The following is a 16,875-nucleotide window of genomic DNA, read 5'->3' as shown; positions in this document are numbered from 1 at the left end:
TTAGTCAGATACAGTTGGATTAGAACATGTACTTACACGTCCCCTAGGGCCCTTGCATACTTGCACAGAGCCAGTGAAGTTAAAAAGTAGAAGAGTTGGTGAGCTTGGGGTGGTAAGCAGGATGATTGCCTCAATTCTTAACTGGTGGGAAGCAAGCTCAGTGTCATACCCAATGACAGAGACATAGTACTTCTCTCCTAACTGTTGCTCCTGGTCTTATAATGCAAAGTTTCTTTACGGTTATATACACCATCATTCTTCATGAAAGCAAGGCACTTCCAAAGAAGCCATATACTCATAATAGCACACAATATGGAGGCATATGACTGTTCTCCAAGCAGGAGCAGCTGATCTCATGAGGGTCTACTGCTGGAAACCATAGATGTCATAAAGCTCTTGGGAGTGTTGTGGCATAAGATACCTGATCCAAAAGAACCAGATGGATGGAAAGAAAAGCAAAATGTATTTAAAAAATCCCTAAGGTATAAGGGCAAGGCCTTGATTAGGGAAAATGCTGAGCATGAGAGAAGCAGGTTCCGATCAATGGTGTTTGATAAAAAAAGAAAACTGATGTGGGAGCACAGTAATGGGGGTATATTCCTTATAACCTACACATATGTACATGGTGGGTACTAGCATACAAAGCTCTATATTGACACAGCTGCAGAAGCAGTTTCTAGTCCAGCCATGTGTTAGTTAACATACTCACAGGTTCAGAGTGGGAAAAAGCTAGGTCGTAAAAGTACCAAGGTTCATCTAAAACGGAAACTACTATAATGTAAGGACCAAGGTTCTTCTAAAACAGGCACACCAGCAGTTACCTACTGACCAGTATTAATTTGTAACACAGTGCATGCACACAAACCTGCAGGGCAATGGTCATTGCAAACAGTGGCAACAGCTGTAACCAATAGGCCAATGATCATCTATATAAAGGGACACCTGCAGTGGCTAGTGTTAACAGAAGACAAGGAAATCCACAGTAATAATAGGGACAATGTTAATCTAACATAGATTCCATAGGTTACTCTGTAACCTGCAGACTAATGTGTATCAAAATGGCATGAGCAGTAATCAATTGACCAATATTAATTTAAAATGGGAGTGACCTACAGGCCAACTGACAGCAGATCCCCAGCCCAGTTGTATAGTTGGATAGCGCACTTACACTTGGTAGATATAGAAGGGCCCACCGGAAGTCCAGAACTTGCAATACAATAGCGAAGTGTTTGTGCTTCTAGCTTGTCATGTTCTTTTGTAGAGGGGTGTAACTTCGGGGGAGGGGGACAGGGGGTGTGTAGGGTGCTACTCCCCCCTTATAAAATGTTTTTTTGATAAATAGTTGGGTATATATATGCTTTCAATCAGGTACGGTGAGTTAGCCGGATTTCGCCAGGAGTTTTTCCATACATTGAGACAAAAAACGTGCGCACACTCTCTCCCTCTCAGTTTTTAAAGTCGTCAAAAATATTGGTGGCGGTAGGAGCTAAGGGGAGCAAGACTGTGTGCAGGCGCCACTTGTCTTAATCTGCCCCTTTGTGTTTTCTCTCACTTAGTAACCCTAGCAGTCCACATTCCTATCGCTTTCCACTGCCCCTTCGGCCCCTTCCATGCACCCTGCTTGTCTATAATGTGTTTAAACGTTACCTGCCAGTCTGGTTGTTGGAAAATCTGAAGTTCACACACACTCCAGTCTTACTGACCAAGCTACGCCCCTGGTCGCGCCCTTTAGTGCCTGTGACTCTTAGAGTGAGCAGGAAGTTCATCAGAGCGCCTTGAGATTTTGTCACGAGGAGCAGCTAAGCGAGCTACACACTCTTGGGCTTTTGGAATGTTCCGCTGTTTTGCCCTTAGACACTTCCCAAACTGCCATTGCCTGCTGCGAATGTTCGGGATTATTTTATTTATTTATTATACTTTTATTTGACTGTTTTTGGTAACTACTTTTTTCGGCATAGGAGGTTTGGGGGGGTTCGTATTGTCCCTGCATTGGTCACAAAGCGGTTTTGTAGCTTTTGCACATAAGACATTGGGCCCATGCTTCTGATAATAATGGGCCCAACGAAGAAGGCCCGTCGGTTTAAACGGAGTTTCGGGAGTGGGCTGTGGCATCTTGGGACGGTCGCCACTGACTGACTCAAAGTATGGGTAATCCGCTGCTGTATGGGCACTCAAGCAGTCATACAGTTTCATCATGGCCGATTCGATTTTACAGGGATTGTAAATGGGTTAAAACTGGCAAGATAATTCGACTGGAGCAATGCTGATCTCGTTCTTTTGTTTGGGTTGTAGATAAAATGTTAATATCGAAAATATAAAAAACTATACATTTTGAAAGTTGTTTCTTGATCTTGAATTTGGTTGTAAAAGAAAGGGGGTCGGGTTGAGACAGAGAATAGGCCCAGGACCAAAGGAAAAGTGGTTCACATTAGCTACTCAGATACCTAAAAAAAAAAGGTCCATATTGGCAAATCAGGGCAGTTTTTAACTTGTAAAGACGCTATATAAGTGATAAGCAAAGTATGAGAGACTGAACGCATGTGTGCTTATTGGCAAAATAACATAACTTTGAATATAATGTGGTTATGCGTGTTAAAGTAATATTTGTAAATAAATACAGCCCTAACTTTGAAAAACATTATTGACTTAAGTGCGTTCTCTCGGAGGAGGGCAGGCAGTCGAGTTCTCTCTGGCTCGGAGCCCAATCTGTCTAAAATGGGGGCATCCACATTAACATATGGACCAATGTTGATCTGAAACAGAGGCGTTCATGGTAACCTTGGGGCAATGTTGATCTAAAACAGATAGGAACTGTAATCTATTGACCAATGTCATGATAAAAGGGGGGCATCCCCCTCGGCCGATGACAGAAACATCCTACACCCGTGCCCATCAAAGCAGTACAGCAGCTGAGGAGCGGCGACATATTGACCAGAGTTAATTTAGAACAGGGACACCCCTTCGTGATCTATTATCTAAGGTTCATTTGAAGATAGGGATTGTGGTGTTATTCGTCTAACACAAACAAAGCCTTTCTCAGAAACTTTGGGGCCAATGCTCATCTAAAATCGAGACCCTCCACAGTAATGCGCAGCAAGAAGCTGAGTCCGCCTCAGCCCAGCTCCAGCTAAGTGGCTGCTACGAAAACCACCACTTGTCCCTTCGGGGTCTCCGAGGAACAATCCCCTAGTGTTCTGCACACCTGGCTCCCATTACCGGCGGGTATCTCCCAGCCCTGCTGGACAATCATGTGTGCATGTGCAAGGGTGAGACCCTGCAATGTGGCTCCCATTAGCCTGCTCCTGCCAGGGTTGCGGGGTTAAATGGGGTAGGTGTTGGGAATTTGTGCTCGGGGAGGGGTGCAACGAGACCAGGCCGTAACCTTGCTTCCTGAACAGCAAGCAGTCCCGCTACTCAACCCTGCTCAATAAATGCTTAGGGACATTGTAGCCATTGGTCTGAAATTATTGCCCACAATTAAAACAAGTTGTCTCGATAATTAGGCGCCCTGGAATGACGTCTGTTTGCACTATGCAGAATTCCATCCATGTGCACGAGAAAGGGACCTATGACTCGTGAAATGTTTCCAGGTTCATGCGGAGTCCTTGATTCATTCGTGTCAGCAAAAGCCAAGGCGCCTCCTATACTCTCTGCAGACAGGGACCAAGCTTCGGTTTGTGAAAAACACATAACAACTTCAGCAGGGTACATAATAGAGCTCTGTCCATACCGCTACCCCGCCTGTCTTTTGAGAAGGTGTAAGATGGTGGGCACATAGAACCGGGGTCTGTGGCAAGACTTCACAAAGAAATCTTAAACACAGTGGATAGAGCCCGAAAGAGCATTAGAAGACCTGCTCACTGCAAATACCAATAAGGGCGGCATCAAGGATCGCTTAAAAGACAGCGTTCCCCTTTCTCAGATTTTACCCATAAGAGTGTCCCCAAAAGCTTCTGTTAATAGTGCACAAACTCCATGCTTAACTCTCCCACATATGCATTGATTCCACGAGAGGAAATCTGCTCATTCTACGGCAGACTGCAAATAACTACTCTTTCATTATCAACCGAGGTGTAGCCTTTCAAGTGACGGTCCCCGTTCGCCACCCGCCGTTTGGCCAGCACCCCTTCCACCACCGGCCCCTCTGAAACCTCCCCTCCTGCTCCCACCTTTCTGCAGCGCTCTTCGCATTATAGGTAGATTCGCGCTAAATATACCCTCCTGCACACAGTGACTGAGAACCAGTAAGGCGTGTAAAAATATTTTGCATTCTATCCACACAATTACTCACGAACGGAGAATAACAACGTTACTAATGTAGAGAGAGTCAATTTAAGGTGTTTATCGAAAACTCACTGGAGCTATGCTGTGTTATGTTTCTTCGCCAGATATTGGCTTTCTTTTAAGCATAACAAAAGCTCACCTTGATTGTAATACTGTGCTCAGTAGGTCTTTTCGGTTGTTCCTAGTTCATTACTATGAGAGGACACGAGACACATACCTGGCATCACTTGCAGTAACCTTTCTATTGTAACGTTCTACAAAGTACAACAAAGCTTCCCTTGAGATATCAGTGTTTCCTTCCAGTGTTTCTTGTATCAGGCTCTTGAACCCTAGAGCTATTAGGCAAATAAATGAATCAGAAGAATGTGTGGAGCTTCTAAATACACAGGGGGAAATTTATCATTCCTGACGCAGTGCTGCGTTGTGTCAGAATGATTTGCGTCATGTTGTGGCATTTCTCTGCGCCACGGATACCCTGTATTTATTATATAGAATACCATGGCGCAGGATCCTGAGATGCGTCAAGCATCGTGACCCAAAATTGTTGGTAATGGCACAAAGTGCCATAACACAACTACCTTCTACGTGATGCAAAGTAGATTTGTGTGTCGTAAAACACCTTTATGTGCAGCAAATCAGCATTGCATCACCCTGAGTGCATTGCATCGTGGGAACGCTTGAAAAAGAAAACGGAGTAATATAATGTACACAACCAATATCCCCTAATATCTAGAAGCATGGAAGGAGCCTCAGGAAGCCAGGAGGCCAACAACCCTAACTCTGAAGACCTGCCAGCATCCTAGGGCAAAAGGAAGAGGAAGTCAAACTTCAATCAGGAGAAACAAATATTTATCAGCGAAGTGACGAAGAATGAACACCTATTATTTGTCACCTCCAAGTTGCCTTTAGCAAAGAAGTGGACAAGATGAACTGCATTAAACAAACAAGGACTGTAGTGAAGTGTAAGAAGAGGTGGCATGATTACAAACTTAGGATCAAAGAAAAACTTGCGATGAACCTAAAGGCAGCCATGAGGACTGTCAGGAGGAGTTGAACAAATTGGTGGAGCAAGTGGCATCTCTCATTCTACCAGAGTTAGTAGCTGAAGTGAATGGTGAGGCCAGTGCTCATGTAGAGGACCAGCAAGAAGTACAGGATGAGTACACAAGGACCCCTATTTTTCAAACTTTCACACAGTGCAATGCAGTATGACACATTTCTGCACTGCGCTGTGTGGAAGGGAAATGTCATGAATGCCCCATATTTAACACTATCCAGCACACTACTGTCCTTATTTAGGGCACTTGCAATATTTGCAGTCTAGTGCCAATGGAGGCCCCCTTGCACCATGATGCAAGTGTGCCTGCGTTGGGACTAGCCAGGCAAAAAATGAATGTAATGTAATGTAATGTGGCTTAGTAGAGCATAAACTTGTCATCCGAGAGGGTAAACAGGTGCTGAGTAGGTCCATGTTCTGCAAGTAGGACCAGTTGAAGAGTGGAGTGTGCAGTTTCTTGCACAAATCCTTAAGTGACACAGCTGTCCTGATGTCCTGGGTTGTTCCAGGTTTAGGCTGCCATATTAGAGACTGTCCTACCTCATGTCTTGCTTGTTCATTTAAGAGCTGATCCTCAGATTCTGGGATTGTGGAGTCTGGAGATTACTATGTGTGCGCTATCAAAGGCAAGATTGCCCTCTAAAATCTCAAATATGGAACATAAATGCCCTCACCCTTTCACACAGTTAGGCAAGCTGGCTTGTTATATAGTGTTGTGTGCATGTTTAAGAACTAGGACCCCAAGGGTGCTTAAATGCACAAAGAGCATGCAAGACCATCCAGAAACGCAGCTTGGTGTGTTGTGCTGCGTGAAAGATAGGGTACAGGAATGTGTGCGCTTTAACAATACATGCTGCATTACATCTCTCGGCTAGTGCTGTGGCACAAACTGATACCTAGAGCAAGTGCAGGTAGAGAACAGAAATACACCATAAATGTGGCCTATTCCTGTCGTTTCCCTTTCAGACAGGGCAGCAAACACTGCCTACCTGTGCTGTGTTGAGTGAAAATAACAGAAATATGCCTATAGTGAATAATGTCGGTGTGCGATCAATGTACATGTATTGCCGTGTGAAAAGTAACAATAGAACAACATGGGGATTTTCACTTGAAGAAACATTTGTTCTACATATCCCTTTGTACTTGAAATTCAAAGAAAATACTACCTGAATGTAACAGAAATCCCTTATGTCATATCCAATCATCATGGAATCTTATGTAATATATCCCTATTGTTTCTAGATAGACAAACATCTCCTGGATATCAACCTGTCTGTGATGTTCAACCTGTTGATGACATGATCCTGCCCCATGGATAAAGACACCTTCCAACAGCTCCTGGACACATTTGAAGCATCTCCTCTGTCTTTGGCAAGGGAAGTCAACGTTGTTGGGCCTCCAGGTGAACCAATCCAGACTGGACATGGACCATCAACAGATCATATTACAACTGAGGACTCTGAGAACCCCCACGTTACATTTCAGCGCGAGTGGTAGGAGTCCAGCAGTGAATGGTTGATGAAGTCAGGTTGGGGATGGAGACTACAGCGGACACTCTTGATGAACCCCAATAAAGGGTTATCACAAGCTATTTTAGACACCTACTTTTGGCTCCATGGGATTGATGTCTCCCTAGCTGACATCATTGGTGTCATGCTATAGAAGGACCAGCCATCAACATCTGACACCAGTAGTCAGCGGGGAGCCATCAATTCACCCATCTAGTCCTTGGAAAGAGGTAATCGTTTGAAGGCCAAGATTGATTTCTCCATGGCATCAACAAATGCCCTCAATAGCAATGTCGTAGCTGTGTTGTCCAATCAGCAATCCATTGAGACTACCATGCTGCCTTACTAGCATTCATAATGTAATTGAGAACATGGAAATCACACCTTCTGCCTCTGATATTTGTGTTTCAGAGGCAAGTACCATCACTCACCTGCCTCCCATTCCAGCGCCACAACTTCCAGTGGAAGCAGCACACTTATCAGAGGAGAAAGACGTACAGTTCCCCAGTTTCTGAACCAGAACTTTCCGTTAGGCATTTGTTAATGCCTCCTGGCTAGTTTTACGATTTGTCCTGTGAAGGACATCATGCCACCTTCTTTGGAACCCATTACATTATTCTATGTTTGTGAAGTATTTGCTCTTGTCCACCTGTTCCCATCAAATATCATTCATAATTGCTAATGGCAGTTTATTCCTCAACACTTTTCTCAGGTAACATATATAAATGTAAAGTCCCATTTCTAACCACGTCTTTGGAACCAATAAATACTGGTAGTTGGCACTATGTGCAAGTTGTGAAAGAGTACACTTCTCATATGACGGTATCTGAAAACCTGAACTTGGTTAATAATTTAAAAAATGTAAAAAAAATCCCATTACCAAGTTTGTAGGGCCTAATCTCAAAACCCTTCATGTATGCTGTACAATACACCAAAAACATTCTGAAACCTAAAGAAGAGGGGTCTAAAGTAAATAGCACATGCTGCCTTTGAATGTGCAACCACTACAATAACATCCATTGCAATGGTTGAATGAGCAATGTGTAGTACCTTTATGGAATATCAGAGTGCATCAACAAGCAACATCATCTTGATGGACACACAGTAAGATGATTGCAAAGTACACTTACCACTTCTAAAAAGTATGTGTCAGGAATGGGACTCCGAACTACTGTTTCATTGATTCATATTTATGGTGCTAAGTAATTAGTCCAACGTAATTACATCTGTTGTATCCCTCGCTGATCACACAAAAGTTTATCATCAATACATGACTCTGGGTTGTTGTATCAATACCAAACAGATATTTATGCCCATATTTTTCATGGATTTGCATTGCACTTGTGCCACACTAGGAAGCACAAGGGCAATGCAATACCTTCAGTTACTAAGCCATGCAAGGCCAACTTGTGTGGCCCTGGTTGTCTCTGTAAATGTGGAGTAATGCAACGCAGGGCAAAATAGCCTTCTCTTAATCTGTCCCAGAGAGGTGGTACATGTGTTGTGTGTGCGTACCCACACATCCACACATTAAATCAACAGCAAGCACAGATTTTGCACAAGTGGTAGACCAGGGAACCTGTAACAATTCCAAACCTCCCTAGGGGAAGGTTAATGAGGAGATATATGGTTAGAGTGTCTCGATGTGTCCTCTTTCAAGTGAGCTGCATGATGCTGCACACTCAGCAAGAAGTAAATGCCAATGAGAATTTGTTTTGTCCAGGCAGGTGTCATTTTCTGCACAAAAATAATTCCAGGCAAAAACGCAGGCCCCTTTGCACTACAGTGCAAGAGTGTCTGCGTTAGCGTTAGGCCGCAGTTTGTGTGCCAGTTCAGACAGAGAGCAGCAATCTGTTGCATAATGTCAAATCTGACCTTTCCCTGCCCTTTCCCTTTCACACAAGGAACTGCACTAAGGAGTCTACCTGCCTTGTACTGGGTTTCAAATAGAAAACTGAGCCCCATTTCCAGTGTTTAAGGTGTGAATATGGCTGCATACATTACTCCAATGGGAGGAAGGCCTACAATTCTCAGGAGTCTGGCAATGAAACATTTTGGAACTATATACTCAGGACTATTTGAACATCATGTTGTCACCTAACTCAGTAGTAGGAACTTGAAACAAATAAATAATATTTACTTTGGAACAATTCATAATTTATTTAATTGGAAAACGTATTATATAAAAACACTACCTAACATACACTATCATGCTCCATTAATGCAAGGCAGCGATTTGCACTGCCTTGCATTAGTCAAGATTTATCAAGCCATGCAGGGATGGCCTTGTGTGGCTTGATAAATCTCACCCTTGCGCCCTTTTGCATGGCAAAAGGGTGTGGCAAAACCTCAATAAATGTGGCCCTAAGTAACTAGGAACACTTAAAATACTATATGAACAGGCATAAAAAACAGGAAAGAGGATATACTAAGAAAGAGTTGTGGATCATATTTGCTTTGCAATGTTCATCAGTGCCTCCTGGCCTTTCCACAAGATCTTGGTCTGTTTCCTCTGTTATTTTGCCATCTTGGCCAGTCTCCTGTTCATTCTGTCTATTGTTTTCTCAGGTTTCCTTAACATTGAAGTACCATCTTGCCTGGCATGTTACCCCCATATTTCACTGTATATATGTTGTTTTAGTGTATGTGTCACTGGGACCCTGTCAGCCAGGGCCCCAGTGCTCATAAGTGTGCCCTGCATGTGTTCCCTGTGTGATGACTAACTGTCTCACTGAGGCTCTGCTAACCAGAACCTCAGTGGTTATGCTCTCTCTGCTTTCCAAATTGTCACTAACAGGCTAGTGACCAATTTCACCAATTCACATTGGCATACTGGAACACCCTTATAATTCCCTAGTATATGGTACTGAGGTACCCAGGGTATTGGGGTTCCAGGAGAACCCTATGAGCTGCAGCATTTCTTTTGCCTCTCATAGGGAGCTCTGACAATTCTTACACAGGCCTGCCACTGCAGCCTGAGTGAAATAACGTCCACGTTATTTCACAGCCATTTACCACTGCACTTAAGTAACTTATAAGTCACCTATATGTCTAACCTTCACCTGGTGAAGGTTGGGTGCAAAGTTACTTAGTGCGTGGGCACCCTGGCACCAGCCAAGGTACCCCCACATCATTCAGGGTAAATTCCCCGGACTTTGTGAGTGCGGGGACACCATTTCACATGTGCACTATACATAGGTCACTACATATGTATAGCGTCACAATGGTAACTCCGAACATGGCCATGTAACATGTCTAAGATCATGGAATTGCCACCCCAATGGCATTCTGGCATTGGGGAGACAATTCCATGATCCCCGAGTCTCTAGCCCAGACCCGGGTACTGCCAAACTACATTTCCCGGGGTTTCACTGCAGCTGCTGCCAACCCCTCAGACAGGTTTCTGCCCTCCTGGGGTCCAGCCAGGCCTGGCCCAGGAAGGCAGAACAAAAGACTTCCTCAGAGAGAGGATGTTACACCCTCTCCCTTTGGAAAAAGGTGTCAGAGCTGGGGAGGAGTAGCCTCCCCCAGCCTCTAGAAATGCTTTGATGGGCACAGATGGTGCCTATCTCTGCATAAGCCAGTCTACACCGGTTCAGGGATCCCCCAGCCCTGCTCTGGCGCGAAACTGGATAAAGGAAAGGGGAGTGACCCCTCCCCTGACCTGCACCTCCCAGGGGAGGTGCCCAGAGCTCCTCCAGCGTGCCCCAGACCTCTGCCATCTTGGATTCAGAGGTGTACTGGCACACTGGACTGCTCTGAGTGGCCAGGGCCAGCAGGTGACGTCAGAGACTCCTTCTGATAGGCTCTTACCTGTGTTACTAGCCTATCCTCCTTCCTAGGTAGCCAAACCTCCTTTTCTGGGTATTTAGGGTCTCTGCTTTGGGGAATTCTTCAGATACTGAATGCAAGAACTCATCAGAGTTCCTCTGCATCTCCCTCTTCACCTTCTGCCAAAGGATCGACCGCTGACTGCTCAGGACGCTTGCAAAACCGCAACAAAGTAGCCAAGACGACTACTGCAACCTTGTATCGCTTCATCCTGCCGGCTTTCTCGCCTGTTTCCTGTTGGTGCATGCTCTGGGGGTAGCCTGCCTCCTTCTTGCACCAGGAGCTCTGAATAAATCTCCAGTGGGTCGACGGAATCTTCCCCCTGCAACCGCAGGCAACAAAAGACTGCATCACCGGTCCTCTGGGTCCCCTCTCAGCACAACGAACGTGGTCCCTGGAACTCAGCAACTCTGTCCAAGTGACTCCCACAGTCCAGTGACTCTTCAGTCCAAGTTTAGTGGAGGTAAGTCCTTGCCTCCCCACGCTAGACTGCATTGCTGGGTACCGCGTGATTTGCAGCTGCTCCGGCTCCTGTGCACTCTTCCAGGATTTCCTTTGTGCACAGCCAATCCTGGGTCCCCGACACTCTAACCTGCAGTGCACAACCTTCTGAGTTGTCCTCCGGCGTCGTGGAACTCCCTTTTCTGACTTCGGGTGGACTCCGGTTCACTCCTCTTCTAAGTGCCTGTTCTGGTACTTCTGCGGGTGCTGCCTGCTTCTGTGAGGGCTCCCTGTCTTGCTGGGTGCCCCCTCTGTCTCCTCATCCAAGTGGCGATATCCTGGTCCCTCCTGGGCCACAGCAGCTTCCAAAAACCCTAACCGCGACCCTTGCAGCTAGCAAGGCTTGTTTGCGATCTTTCTGAGTGGGAACACTTCTGCAAGCTTCTTCACGACGTGGGACATCCATCCTCCAAAGGGGAAGTTCCTAGTCCTCTTTGTTCTTGTAAAACACCAAGCTTCTTCCATCCGGTGGCAGCTCCTTTGCACCCTCAGCTGGCATTTCCTGGGCATCTGCCCACTCTCGAGACTGTTGCGACTCTTGGACTTCGTCCCCTTGTTTCACAGGTACTCAGGTCTGGAAATCCACTGTTGTTGATTTGCTGATGTTGGTTTTCCTTGCAGAATCCCCCTATCACAACTTCTGTGCTCTCTGGGGATTGTAGGTGCACCTTACACCTACCTTACAGGGTCTTGGGGTGGGCTATTTTTCTAACCCTCACTGTTTTCTTACAGTCCCAGCAACCCTCTACAAGCTCACATAGGTTTGGGGTCCATTCGTGGTTCGCATTCCACTTTTGGAGTATATGGTTTGTGTTGCCCCTATACCTATGTGCTCCTATTGCAATCTATTGTAACTTTACACTGCTTGCATTACTTCCTTTTGCTATTACTGCATATTTTTGGTATTGTGTACATATATCTTGTGTATATTTGGTATCCTCATACTGAGGGTACTCACTGAGATACTTTTGGCATATTGTCATAAAAATAAAGTACCTTTATTTTTAGTATATCTGAGTATTGTGTTTTCTTATGATATTGTGCATGTGACACCCGTGGTATAGTAGGAGCTTTGCATGTCTCCTAGTTCAGCCTAAGCTGCTCTGCTGTAGCTACCTTCTATCAGCCTAAGCTGCTAGAAACACCTCTTCTACACTAATAAGGGATAACTGGACCTGGTACAGAGCGTAAGTACCCCTTGGTACCCACTACAAGCCAGGCCAGCCTCCTACAATTGGGTACGCAGCACATCATTTTCTTTGGGTGACTGTAGATGTCGGAGGCTACACACCTGAGGGTCCAAGGGTAGGCTGTGAGATGCTTGCCACCTGAGAGGACACCTGAGTGTAGGTTGTTGCTGGGGGTGCCTTTTTTGACCTTTGAGCTTGTTGAGGCAGACCATATAGCGTCAAAATATCTGAGTTATCGTCATTTTTTGGGAGTGCCAACTCACCTTGTGTTGTTTTGCGACAATGATATGCAAGGCTTATCCTTTAAAAAAATTACCCTAGCCCTCTAGTGCCGTATTTACTGCCAGACACTAAAACGGCGCACAGGAAGGAATCAGTCTCAAAATTTGACACAAAGCCCGATTTGCGTCAGATTTTAACACCTGGTCAGACCAGGTGTTAACATGAGGCACATACACCATAACTCAGGGGAAAACACAGAGAAGGAGCATTGGCTACCTCCTGGACAACATGGAACTGTTAATGGTCCAGCTTGGCACATGCCGTAGATGACAGCAACGACAACAGATCCCCCCAGCACCACCACAGTAACCCCAAATAACACTACCACAGCCACAAGGGCAGTGCAGAAGGCGAGAGAGGACATTCCGACAGCTCACAACCATCCTTAGGCTCAGGGAAGAAGATGTCATCAGAACCTACAGCCCGAAGCATGAGTCCATTGTAAGCCTGCTTCACCACTTAGCACCAGACATCACTGCAAGTGTGGAAACGCCAACTAATATGCCACCCATGACTAAGCTCCTTGGAGTCCTCCATATGCAGGAGTCAGGATCATTCCTGACAATGGGTGCACAAGTGGCTGGTATCTCCCAGCCATCCTTCTCGGCCTTCTTCCCAAAGGTTCTGGATACAATCATCCACCCCACACCCCACCACATCATCTTCGCCAACACCCAGCAACTGCAGCAAGAGACCAAGCAAGGTTTTTACCAAATTGCTGGCTTCCCGCATGTGATGGGTGCTATGGACTGCACCCATGTCCAACTTGTGCCACCTGCTGCAACGGAACCCCTCTACGGGTAATTGCAAACACACCTATTCCATAAATGTGCAGGCCATTGTGGACCACTGTGGGCTCTTCACAAACATCCCAGCCAAATGTCCTGGCAGCTTCCATGATGCCTACATATTCTGGCATTCCACCATCAACGAGCGGTTTCAGGATGGGCAGTATGGCAATGGCCTACTCGTAGGTAAGCCACCATACCAACCAGTACACAGAGAACACACCAACCTTGTAAGACAAATAAGACATACACCACACTAAACACACCTGGGCAGGAGAACACAGACAACACATATGTCACATGCCACACCACATTCATTGCACATCATACACACATATGTACCAGGAGCGGCTCCTCCATTAGGGCGGAGGAGCGTCACCCACCTACCAGCAGCGGCAGCTGCAAACCTTTTACCAAAAAACAATATTAAACTGTGTTTATGATCGTTTTTGATAAAAGGGGTGGGGCCACAGGGGTGACAAGCAGTGAGGAGGAGTGCACAGCACTCCCCCTCACTGTGCATGTATATTTGCCTGGCCAAACATACATGCACCGTAGGGTCTCTCCAACCCAGCAACATAGCTCCCGGGCTGTAGAGAGCCTGCACAGGCTCCCAGTCTGCCTGGGAGTGCCCCGGCCAGGTGCTCCCAGCCATTCCTGATGCTGCTTTGAGCAGCTTCAGGATTGGCTTCAGGGCAGGCTGGGAGCCTGTGCCTGCAGCTACGAGGGACAGAGGAGAGACCCGGCAGAGGAGGTAATATTACTGTTTTTTAATTTCATTTTTTATTTATTCCCCCTCCCCTTGCACGCCACTCCACCCACTCTGGTTACAGTGAGCCACGACTTATATGTACATAATGCAGGCACAACCTGACTGGCACACCACATGAAGGACAGGTGGAGCTATCTCCCCTTTGCATGCAGAAGCTGGGCCCAAACCACTACAAGTGTCCACTGGTTGACAACTAAATACAGATCCCACACACATTACACCACACAATGAATAGCTCAGCCATGTGAATGGTGTAGGCCATGTCAATGTAAAGAAAGTCACACATAGGCACAGCCCCACATTTGTCATGGTGTACAAGCCTCTGGCAGCACTAATATCAAATGCTACACAAGTGTTGCGATGGCCAACTACTTATCACCTCCACATACCTGACGTGCCTGTAGTGTGCACCTTCCTCTGTCTGTTGCATTGTGCCACACACATAGGAATACAACATCACCAGCCATGAAACACCGTCGGGCAGATAAATGAGAAGTGGTGCTGCACCTAGTTCAGTGCAACTTCCCATGTGCCCCTTAGCGTCCCGTAACCCCACCATGTGTGCACCGTGTACAAGTAAAGGGCCACCATGGTGCTCAGTAGGTGCAATACTGTAAAGATAATGGATGCCATAGTAGGACTCTGTAGGAGTATTGAGAACACACCTGTTCTCTCTGTACACTGTAGGATTAAGAACATATCTGACCTTTCATGCACCGTACATAGGGACCCATGCAAAAATATGATGTTCCCCCTCTCAACACCTGCACTGTGCAGGTGTTGAAAGTGTCTGTGATAAATAATGTAAAGGAACCTTGGAGATTCCACTGCACCTATTTTGCTACTCCTCCAATTGTGTGAATCACAGCCATCATCTGCCACAAAGGGTCACAAAGTGTCGCACTGTGTGTGCAGTGCCACATGGTAACATGGAGGCCTAAGTTTGGCTTTGTAGGGCTACCATGGTGTCAATACAAATTACACTATTGACACTATTGTGTTGCAAGAAAGTGGTAGGTCCCACTGACAATAGGACACTGCCTCAAATATGGACAACACAACACGTTTGGCATGGTTGAACTATCAGTTTGGATTCATTTGACAATCACCAGGTCCCTGAGCCACAACCCATGATAGTAATGTCCATCAACACAAACCAATGGAACCTTACTACAAAACAGGAACACACACAATACCAGAAGTAAGTTGGAGTCACCACTCCACCTAAAACTAACATCTGCCTTGGAACATACAAAACCACAAATATGCATTACCAACACATGTTCTTGCATTCCTTTGCAGCCGACTAAGGTTACGGCATACAGCCATGGGTGATGATTCCTTTTGGCAACTCAGCAACAATGGAAGAGCGGGCATACAATGAAGGGCACAGAAGAACACAAAATGTGGTAGAGAGGACATTTGGGCTCATGAAGTCAATGTACAAAAGCCTGGCCCTGACAGAAGGAAGCCTGTTGTATGCACCACTGCTGGCATGCAAGATGATACTTGTATGTGCAATCTTGCATAACATATGTATATGGACCAATGTTCCCTAGGATGAACTGGTAGAAGTCCCCAATGTATTGGAGGATGACAATGGTAAAGCACAGGTGGAGGGGGAACAACAAAACACTGCTGCTGGAGTTCGCAGGAGACAAAAAATGTACAAAACATCTACACCTAGACACTGTACAAATAATATCACTTTGTAATTATCACCAATAAATCATTTTGCACCTGAATGTCCAAGGTCTACTCATTCTCCACTACATACAACATTGGAATGTTGCTCATACCTCAGAAAGCAGGAAAGAAACACAACAGTAACAAAGATGGTTGGAACATAGGTTGTGATGTAAGACGGTATAGCGTTTCCGTGCCACATATCAGTGCCACATAACATATCTCACAGCCATGTGGCTCTTGTAGACCTAGATCCACACACCACAAAAAAATGTGGCATCAAGTGGCCATTGTGCAAATACCAACCCCTTTCCCCACGCCTGGCAAGGTGTATGCAAGGGGAGCTGTACACACAGTAGGGCTGTTTCCAAATGGTGCATTAGACAAACAGGTACTGAACTGTGTCACATCTCAGGCAGATAGCTGCTACCAGCACTGAGCATGTGCGACAAGTGAGGAGACCATTGGTATCACTGGACCTTCCTTGACTGTTCAAGGTTAAGAACCAAAGTTTGACCCTAAGCCTGCACCATATATCAATGGCGTTACGTTCCAGCACCACCATTGGGCCCAACCCTGCCACATGGTGTACTGTACCTCATATAAAGCACACACATGTTGGCTGTGGAGTGTGCTAAGGGTTGCTAGACAAGTGAAGCAGTAACGGGTGCTGACCCACTTTCCATACATATGGCCCATAGCCAGGATTTAACTATAAAATGGGAGAATGCACCACCAAATTAATGTCTGGATGGAATGTAGGCAGAGTCTATCCCACTCCCTATGTACATTCTAACACACTTGTCACACAAATCTGCTGTCTTGACACATGCATGCAGCAAATCTGGATATACATGTGAAGACTGATGTAGGGGTGTATGGCCTAGGTAGGAAAGGGTTTGCAATTACCTACAATGGTTGAAATGTGTCAGCAAGGTTACCCAGTACAGTATAGTCTGTATGATACCATCGCACA

Source organism: Pleurodeles waltl, chromosome 4_2 (assembly GCF_031143425.1).
Source record: "Pleurodeles waltl isolate 20211129_DDA chromosome 4_2, aPleWal1.hap1.20221129, whole genome shotgun sequence".
NCBI classification, from domain to species: Eukaryota; Metazoa; Chordata; class Amphibia; order Caudata; family Salamandridae; genus Pleurodeles; species Pleurodeles waltl.
Note: the sequence above shows the minus strand (reverse complement) of the source record.